Consider the following 9,809-nt stretch of genomic DNA (forward strand, 5'->3'; position numbering starts at 1 on the left):
TATCTTATGACAAACACTGCACATGCTATATAGCACAGATTCGCCTCTTAAATGTAATAATAATAATAATAATAATAAACTATATCTATCGACTCTGTGAACCATTTTGAAAATTTCGTCAAAGGTCAAGTTGAAAGATCATATGGTGGGTCGGTATTTTACAAAAGCCATATACATTTATGTGCAAAATATTAAACCCACACCCCTTTCACTTCTCAAGGAATAAGGTGTGACAGACGAAAGGACAAACAGACAGACGGCGGGTAATGTAATTCCTAAGTGTTGACAAAAAATGCATGTAGATAGAAAGTTAAAGTATTGTGAAAAAATAAATACCAAATTAAAGCTGATTATAAACAATAAAGTTGTAAAATTATAAAATAAATATATAGATAAATAAATAAATAATTCAAAAAAAAAAAAAAAAAAAAGATTGGCGATCAAGGCGAACAATACCTACATGCCTATTGTGTGACAAACAAGAAAGTGAAAAATGAAATCTTAATTATGACAAAACTTTTAAATTTCATTTTTCATTAACGTTAATTTATGCAACATCTCAACAATTTGCAGCAGTCTCACAAGATTAGATTATTTGTTTATGAAATTGTAATGGTAACTTTACAAAAAACTATATGATAAACGTGATAACTTCAACTTTTCTATCGTCAACTTTCCTTGTTCATGTCACAATATAATATTATCAACTGCATATGGAGTTTATGTCTTGTAGTTGATTCGATACTCAAGAGCATGCTCTACGTTCGAACATTTTCTGAATGAGGCAAACTATTGACAAATAAGTTGATGAAATAAGGATATCAACAGTCGCATTTAAAGTCAACATTTCGCAAATTCCATTGTCGATACAAAGACAATAAATACAATAAATCAATAAATACAATGTTGACTAACGTTTTTCATGACAATTGTCGGACTATTATTTTCACATTTTTGAAATTTGAATTGTCTACGGATTTTTTCGTTTACCCTATCATGACAAGGAGCACACACGGGTCTGACCAGCCCACATGGCACCTGATCCCACCTCTGATGTTTTAGAGGTCAGTGTTTGCTCTGCTCCAAATTTGTATTGTTTTAATGAACTTTTGAGTTCGATCACTGTTTTTAATACTATATCACAATATTTTCATATGAAATGGCCTTCATTCCATTTATTCTTTTTAAAGATTACACTCAAAGTATGCATAAAACTATTCATATTTTGGTTAACAAAAACATGGAGCAAAGAGGCACTTTACCTCAAAAAATGTCCTTTTATGAGACAACATTCGTATATGTATCTTTCCAAGAAATATTTAATCCATTTAGTCAAGGGTCATTTAAAAAACATGATTTAAATGCTGCAATTTATTTTGAGCTACTTAGCATAGTGGTTAGCATGTTAGTCTCTTAGATAAAATTGATATTTAGAATTTAAATTGTTTAATATGGATCAAACCTCAAGAATACCACTTTTTTTAAATCATAGAATATTTTTGCTGAAATTTTTTTGCGCAGAGAAGTTCTATTTGTCATACTAGTAATTTCACACCTTTCAATTATAAGAACTTTACTATTGATACTAAACAAACAAAATGAATATACTTTCATACATTCAAATAATCATCTTGCATTTCCTGTTTGCCCATCTTCTTTCTCCTTATCCAATTAACTCCTACCACGTTCAAAATGTGTGAAGAACTAACAATCAAAAGAATTTTTTATATTTAGTAAGTAGCAGTAGCATGAGTTTTATTAGGTCTTTCCACCTTTCTGTGGAAAGACCTATTGATTTTCTTCTGTTTATTATTAGGTCTTTCCACCTTTCTGTGGAAAGACCTATTGATTTTCTTCTGTTTATTATTATTATTAGGTCTTTCCACCTTTCTGTGGAAAGACCTCTTGAAATGCTTATGTTTATTATTATTATTATTATTATTATTCTTTTTCTTCCCGGACTTTTGAAACCACAAGACTCATCGAAAAACTTTATTGTTCATGATACTGGATATTAAAAGTTATTCCGAAAAACGACCCAACGTGTTTGACCTATGACCTCTTACAAAGTTATTGCCCCTTTTGCAAGAATAGCTTGTTATCGCTACTCCTTCGAAACCGTAAATCGTAGAGATACAGAACCTTCACCAATGTCTTTGACTACTTGAGAGGACTTTTCAATCTATTCATTGCGAAATGATTTGTCGACCCCTTCAATGAGTTATTGCCCCTGAAAGTTTTTGAAGTTTACAAATAATGAAAATTTTTCAGAACGATAAGTCGTAGAGACATGGAACCAACTGCATTAGATTCTTTGACCTCAGACCTTGAAATTTTTGTAAAGGTCAAAGGTCAAGGTCATTCAAAATTTGAGAAATTAAGCTCTTTTTATATCCCTTTTGTCTTTCATTATATACTAAATCTCTTTGCATCTTTAATATGTACTCTTCAAACTATTTCAAAGATTTCATACTTGTCCCCTAAGATTTACCCTTTTAAAAGTTATTGCCCCTTTCATTGAAAACCTTGTTATCGCTACTACTCCGAAACCGTAAACCGCAAAGACACGAAACCTTCACTAATGTCTTCAGGGCCTTTAGACACAACTTCAATCTATTCAGTACGAAAGGATCCGATGACCCCTTATATGAGTTATTGCCCTTTAACATCTTTGCTCTTACTATTCAACCTTATAACTTTGAAACTCAAAGTCGTAGAAGCATGGGGTCAAGTGCAATGTGACCCTTGACTTATGAACTTAAATAATTGTTCAAGGTCAAAGGTCAAGGTCATTTAAATTTTTTTTTAAATTTCATTTTTTCCAACTCTCAAGCCATTTCTTGTTTCTTTTGTATAAAAATAAACAATAGAGAGTTAAATATGAAAAATATATGAAATTTGAAGAAGGTGGAAAGACCTCTAATTGTTCGAGAACAATTAGTCTACTAGTTATTATTATTATTATTATTCCGCTGATTTTTTGTTTCGATGTTTATCGAAAAGATTATTCGTTGACCGTAAAGGTAATAAAAAGTTAGGAACAAATTTGACCCAACGCGTATAACCTATGACCCCTTTCGCAGTTATTGCCCCTTTTGATAGAAACCTTGTTATCGCTACTCCTCCGAAACCATAAACCGTAGAGGTACGGAACCTTCACAAATGACTTCGACTAATTGAGGGGACTCTTCAATCTTTTCATTGCGAAAGTATTCGTCAATATATGTAAAGGTCAAAGGTCAAGGTCATTCAAAATATAAGAAATTAAGCTCTTTTTATATCTCTTTTGTCTTTAAACATATACTAAATATCTTTGCATCATTAATATGTCCTCTTAAAACTATTTCAAAGATTTCGTACTTGAAAGATTTACCCTTTTAAAAGTTATTGCCCCTTTTACTGAAAACCTTGTTATCGCTACTCCTCCGAAACCGTAAACCGTAGAGACACAAAACCTTCACTAATGTCTTCAGGGTCTTTAGACACAACTTCAATCTATTCAGTGCGAAAGTATCCATTGACCCCTTATATGAGTTATTGCCCTTTAATGTATTTGCGCTTACTATTAAACCTTATAACTTCAAAACTAAAAGGCATAGAAGCATGGGGTCAAGTGCAATGTGACCCTTGACCTTTGACCTTGAAAATTTGTTCAAGGTCAAAGGTCAAGGTCATTTCAAATTTGTTAAATTTTTCATTTTTTCTATCTTTCAAGCCATTTATGGATTCTTTTGGTATAAAAATTAACTTTATAGAGTAAAATGTGAAAAGTATATGAAATTTAAAGAAGGTGGAAAGACCTCTAATTGTTCGAGAACAATTAGTTTACTAGTTATTCTTATTATTCTTATTATTATTATTTTTCTTCCGCTGATTTTTTGTTTCGACATTTATCGAAAATATTTTTTGTTCATCGTAAAGGGCATGAAAAGTTATGAACAAATTTGACCCAACGGATATAACCTATGACCCCTTTCGCAGTTATTGCCCCTTTCGCTAGAAACCTTGTTATCGCTACTCCTCCAAAACCGTAAACCATAGAGGTACGAAACCTTCATCAATGTCTTCGACTAACTTAGTACTTGCTTCAATGTATTCATTGCGAAAATATTCGTTGACCCCTTTTATGAGTTACTGCCCCTGAAAGTTTTTGAAGTTCACAAATAATAAAAAATTTTCAAAACGATAAATCGTAGAGACATGAAACCAACTGCATTAGATTCTTTGACCTTAGACCTTGAAGTTTATGTCAAGGTCAAAGGTCAAGGTCATTCAAAATATGCGAAATAAAGCTCTTTTTATAGCTCTTCTGTCTTTTAGCATATACAGTACATCTTAACATCTTTAATATGTACTTTTAAAGCTATTTCAAAGATTTCAATCTTGTCCCCTAAGCTTAACCCTTTTAAAAGTTATTGACCCTTGTGCGAAAAACCTTGTTATCCCTACTCCTTCGAAACCGTAAACCGCAGAGACACGAAACCTTCACTAATGTATTCAGGGTCTTTAGACACAACTTCAATCTATTCAGTGCGAAAGTATCCGATGACCCCTTATATGAGTTATCGACCTTTAACGTCTTTGCACTTACTAGAAAACCTTATAACTTTAAAACTAAAAGTCATAGAAACATGGGGTTAATTGCAATGTGACCCTTGACCTTTGACCTTGAATATTTGTTGAAGGTCAAAGGTCAAGGTCATTCCTTAATTTTTAAGTTTTCATTTTTTTCATCTCTCAAGCCATTTCTGGTTTCTTTTATATAAAAATAAACGGTAGAGAGTTAAATGTGAAGAATATATGAAATTTAAAGAAGGTGGAAAGACCTCTAATTGTTCGAGAACAATTAGTCTACTAGTTTCTTTTAATTCTTTTTGAAGTTATTATACAGTATTTAAAAAAAATGAAAATAAAAAAAGTGAATCCTTATTTCCACTATGTCAGCAATGAAATGTTTATTTTTGGGTTTGTACATATAGTTTAAACATAAGGAAAAATACCACATATGACACATATATTCCTTATACGTGTACATGTATAAATTGAGTGTTTATGAGGATCATATGCGAGTCATATGAATTTTACATGTATATCCATGTTTATATAAAGCAAGTCATATGATCCACATTTGAAAGATCATATGTTGACCATATATGACAAACATGTCCCTGTATAAGTGTTGTGTAAAACGTTTATGTGAATTATACATTGCCCACATTTCACATGATATTGTTGTCCTTTAATTGAACCCCACTTTCGCAAAAGCGAGGGGAAATAAAATCTCATTCGTCTGTCAGTCCATCAGTGTGTCAGTCTGTCACAAAAACTTTAACCTTGGTCATAAGTTTTGAATGAGAAAAGATAGGGCTATCATATTTCAAATGTACATTACATGTAATAAGACCTTTCCAAATATAATATTTGACCTCATGACCTTCAAGTTACCCCTATTTTCGCATATTTTTTTTCCGAAATTTTCAACATTACTTTTACCTTGGTCATAACTTTTGAACGAGACGAAATAGGACTTTCATATTTTACATGTGCTTGACCTGTGACAAGACCTTTCCAAATATACTTTGATTTTTTACCTCTCTGATCTTGACCACGAAGTTTTACCTACTTTTCAAAAATTTAAAAAGTTGTTCAAAACTTTTGAATGAGAAAAGATAGAGCATTTATTTTTGACATGTTCATTACCCGTGATCAGTTTTTTCTGATCATGCTATGATATTTGACCCCGCAACTTTGACCTTGAATTAAATATAATATTTATATTCATACATCTGAACATGATAACTCTTGATTGAGAGAAGATACGGTGTTCATATTTGACAAGTACATTACCTGTGACAAGAAGTTTCCGAATGTGCTATGATAATTGACCTTGTGACCTTGACCTTTAAGTTTTAACTTATTTTCAAAACATATATTATTGCTGTTAACTTTTGAAGGAGAGAAGCCAGGGTATTCAAATTTGACCTGTGTTAAGATGTTTAAATAAGTATTTTGATTTTTAACGCTATGACCTTAACCTTAAAGTTTGCCTTACTTTTCAAAACATTGCTGATAACTTTTGCATGAGAAAAGAGGGCATTCGTATTTCATATATGCATTGCCTGTTTCAAGACCTTTCAGCGTGTATACTCTAGTTTTGACCTCCTGACCTTGACCTTAAAGTATAAACTACAGCCTTTTGCAGTTTCTTATTTTTACATTGGTAATAACTTTTGAATGAGAGAAGATTGGGCTTTTATATTTTACATTACATTATCTATGAGAACATCTTTCAGAAAGGTACACATTTTGATTTTATGACCTTCACCTTAAGTTTGAAGGACAAACAAACAAGACAGTTACAATATGCCATAAAGAATTGCATCCCAATCACTAAGACACCAAAAGCGAGGGACCACTATTCTTTGAATTTGCTTGTTTTTAAATATGTTTGACTTAGGTGCATGTGGGATGTGTTCAATTTTGTTTTACACATAGGCACTTGTTTCTGAAATATTTTTTTCACCCATATATTCTACAGCCTAAAAAAATATTACAGAAATAAGTACCTGTGGTTTTATACTAGGATATCATATTTGGATACAAAAGGTGTAATTTTCTAATAATTATACATTTTGTAATATTTTTACTCATCATTGTTTAGACCACTTGTATCCTACTCAATGAATTTCTCATGAATCAAACACAAATCTGCTAGATATTTAAATTAGCAATTATAAAATATAATATTAAGCAATTTCAAAGAATCATCCGCTTTCCGTGTCTAAGTGATAAGGACGCAGTTATGTATGGCATATTGTAACTCTCTTGTTTGCGTGTCCATCATACAAATAAGATATAAATGAATGCATTTATAAGAGTTATGGCAAGGATTAAAGCTTCTTTCTGAAACTGCATCAGACTTCATGCTTCATGATAACCGTGATGACTTTAACTTTTCAATCGTCAACTTCCCTTACTTATGCTGCAATATACCTTCATCACCTGCGTACGAGGTTTATATTAAAGGTGAAGATGACGATTACAGTGATCAATCTTATATACTGAAACGCAAAAGAAACGCAATATCCTATTTTAGGGGGAAATATTATATTTAGGATATAATTTTGTATCTAAAAAGTAAGGACATCTTCAACTTTGTAAATATCGGTAATTTAACGGTTGAATGATTTTCATACCATTACCGGAAGTTAAATTTGAGTCCATTTAATAGAAATCAAAAATTGCACGTTTAACAAAACATTTGGCAATAACATGGGGTTTTAAGGATTTGTATCTTTCATCATAAGTAATGCAACAATATTCCGAAAAATAAATTCTTTTTTCTTTTCCGTAAGCGATGCCAAGGCTTCCTAAAAATGACTTAAGTACGTATTTCCATTGCTCTAGCTGGAAAATCTCAAAATAAAGGTGATGGAGAGTTGCAGATGCAAATATACACCACATCACGCCTCAAAAGGCTTTTACGTATCATAAGCATGAATGACAGTCCTTGGACCAGAAGTCCAAGGGTTACTACACTGCGCTTGGCTAGAGAAAATTCGACCTCATCATCTGAAAAACAGGCATTTTAAAATGGCAAAGAATAGTTCGTTCGCTCAGATCTCGAGATTGATGAACCATTTGCATCGTAGAAATCAAGATGCAACGTTGCACGTGGCAGTCTTGGACGTTGTTATTGAATGGCCGAGGTGGGGGTTGGGTTTTTTTAACATTCATGTGTTACTTTCTAAAGGTAAAAGATAATCATTAAACATTTTTATCAAATCTCTGATGTTTTTAAAACGAGTTTTACCTTACTATATTCATTTTTGAAAATCATTAGATAATAGATTCAAATATTTGTAGATTACTGCTTGTTGTGTTTCTTTTGCGTTTCAGTATATGTTATGTAAAGAATACGAATCGTAAACAGGTCAGAAATATGAACCTTTGGAAACACAAAAGGTTGGATCAGATGCCTAGGAGGAGTAGGTATCCTCTGTCGACTGGTGGGAAACATATTGGTCAAAATACGAACAATGCAACGATAGGTTTTGTAATTTGCGATCATGATCATCATAACGACTATAGAATTTGCGACATGATGCCTTTAAGGGAGATAGTTAAAAATCCTGTATCAATAGTTGATTTGTTAGTAGCCTACCTCTCGTACTCTTAACATCTTCTTAATATGTTCATCGTTATCAAATCATTATCGAATCATTTGGGAGATATAAATACATGTGCAGATGATTGTGGAATATTACTACATAAATGGGAAAAACGGTCGCGATAGCCTAGTGGTAGGGCGCTCACTTCGTGATCGGGAGGTTTGGATTCGATTCTTGTTCCCGGTGCCGCGTCAAACCTAAAACGTAAAAAAGTAGTCATTGTTCCTTCGGCAAGCGGCCGGCATAAGAATGAAAGCCACGGGTGTTTTGCACATGATCTTAAAAACGTAGGTCCCGTGTCACGATACCGGTAGGCGTTGGCACATTAAAGAAATTTCACTGCTCAATGGCATGAGTGCCGAGTATAGTTCTAAATTTGAAGCCCTTCACCTGTATTTGGTAAGGTTACATTTTCGTAAACAATTCTTGCAAGGAACGTAAAACAACAATCAATCAATCAATGAGGAAAGTTGACAATTGAAAATCTGACAGCATCCCTTTTATCATATAGAATAGGACATCAAAGAGTCGGCCACATTTGCTGTTCTACTAACTATAGATTTTGATGGATGACTAACAACCAAACTATACGAATGGATTTCCTTTTTGTTTTACGTCTTATTTCCGAAATTCACAGGTCTTAGATATATATGTACTTTCACCCTTATTTTACATCTCGCTTTTTCTTTCCTACTCTTAAAAACGCGATATTGAATTTTTCAAAACTGATTTCATACTCATCTCTAAAGTTTGATCTTAACCTCTAAATACCTATCTGAAAAACATTCCTGATTGTAGGGTCTGTAAAGATTGCTCACGTCCTCTTGGGGATATCATGGCTTCCTTTTCTTTACCTTTTTAATTTTACAGTGATCACTTTCTATATCAGTTCTTCTCAATGTTCCTCCAAGGTTCCTCTAACCTCTGATGTCCATGTTGATTCCCTTGTGTCTATCATAATAATTATACTTTTAGACACTGCAGCATTTATGTGCTTTCTTGAATGTTTAGGTTGTTAACCCTGAACTCGGGGAATCAGTTGTTTTCTGCCGAGCAGCTCCTTCTTCTCATTAGTTAAAGGCGAAGACTCGTCATTCTCTGTTATCACTCAGTTGCCGAAGCATTTCCAGGGTCACCAAAACGAGGAAGTGTGAAAAATGACTTTCAGGCAGAACCGGACGCGTTGGATATTTATTAATAGCTTTTATCGTTAATCTCCGTGACAAAAGAATCACCCTTCGAGATTCACCAGTATTCAACCTCCCACACACAACCCAGTTCCTCTAAAATACAATTTAAACAATGAGCCTTACAAACGAAGACTGTGTTGTTACCTGCTTTGTCAGCAGGGATCAGTACACACTGATCGTGTAATCTATTTCATTCTTTTTTCACTTCTGAATCATTGAACACAGACGGATTGTTGGTTTTCATTTTGCCCCTCTATCACTTAAAGCGACAGTACGGCTCCAAAATGTGTGCTTTTTCATCCAAATTTACCCAATATGTCATTAAGAAATAAGGTATAAAGTTTATGTAAGCAGTTTGAGAAACAGAAATATCCTCTACTCAAACAAAATTAATTAATTAGAATCTGCCGGAAAATCAAGGGTCGTACGAACTGGAGCAATCTTAGAT

This window comes from Saccostrea echinata, unplaced genomic scaffold (genome assembly GCF_033153115.1).
Source record: "Saccostrea echinata isolate AGI-Se365-2 ecotype Australia unplaced genomic scaffold, CSIRO_AGI_Sech_v1 ptg000015l, whole genome shotgun sequence".
In the NCBI taxonomy this organism is placed as follows: Eukaryota; Metazoa; Mollusca; class Bivalvia; order Ostreida; family Ostreidae; genus Saccostrea; species Saccostrea echinata.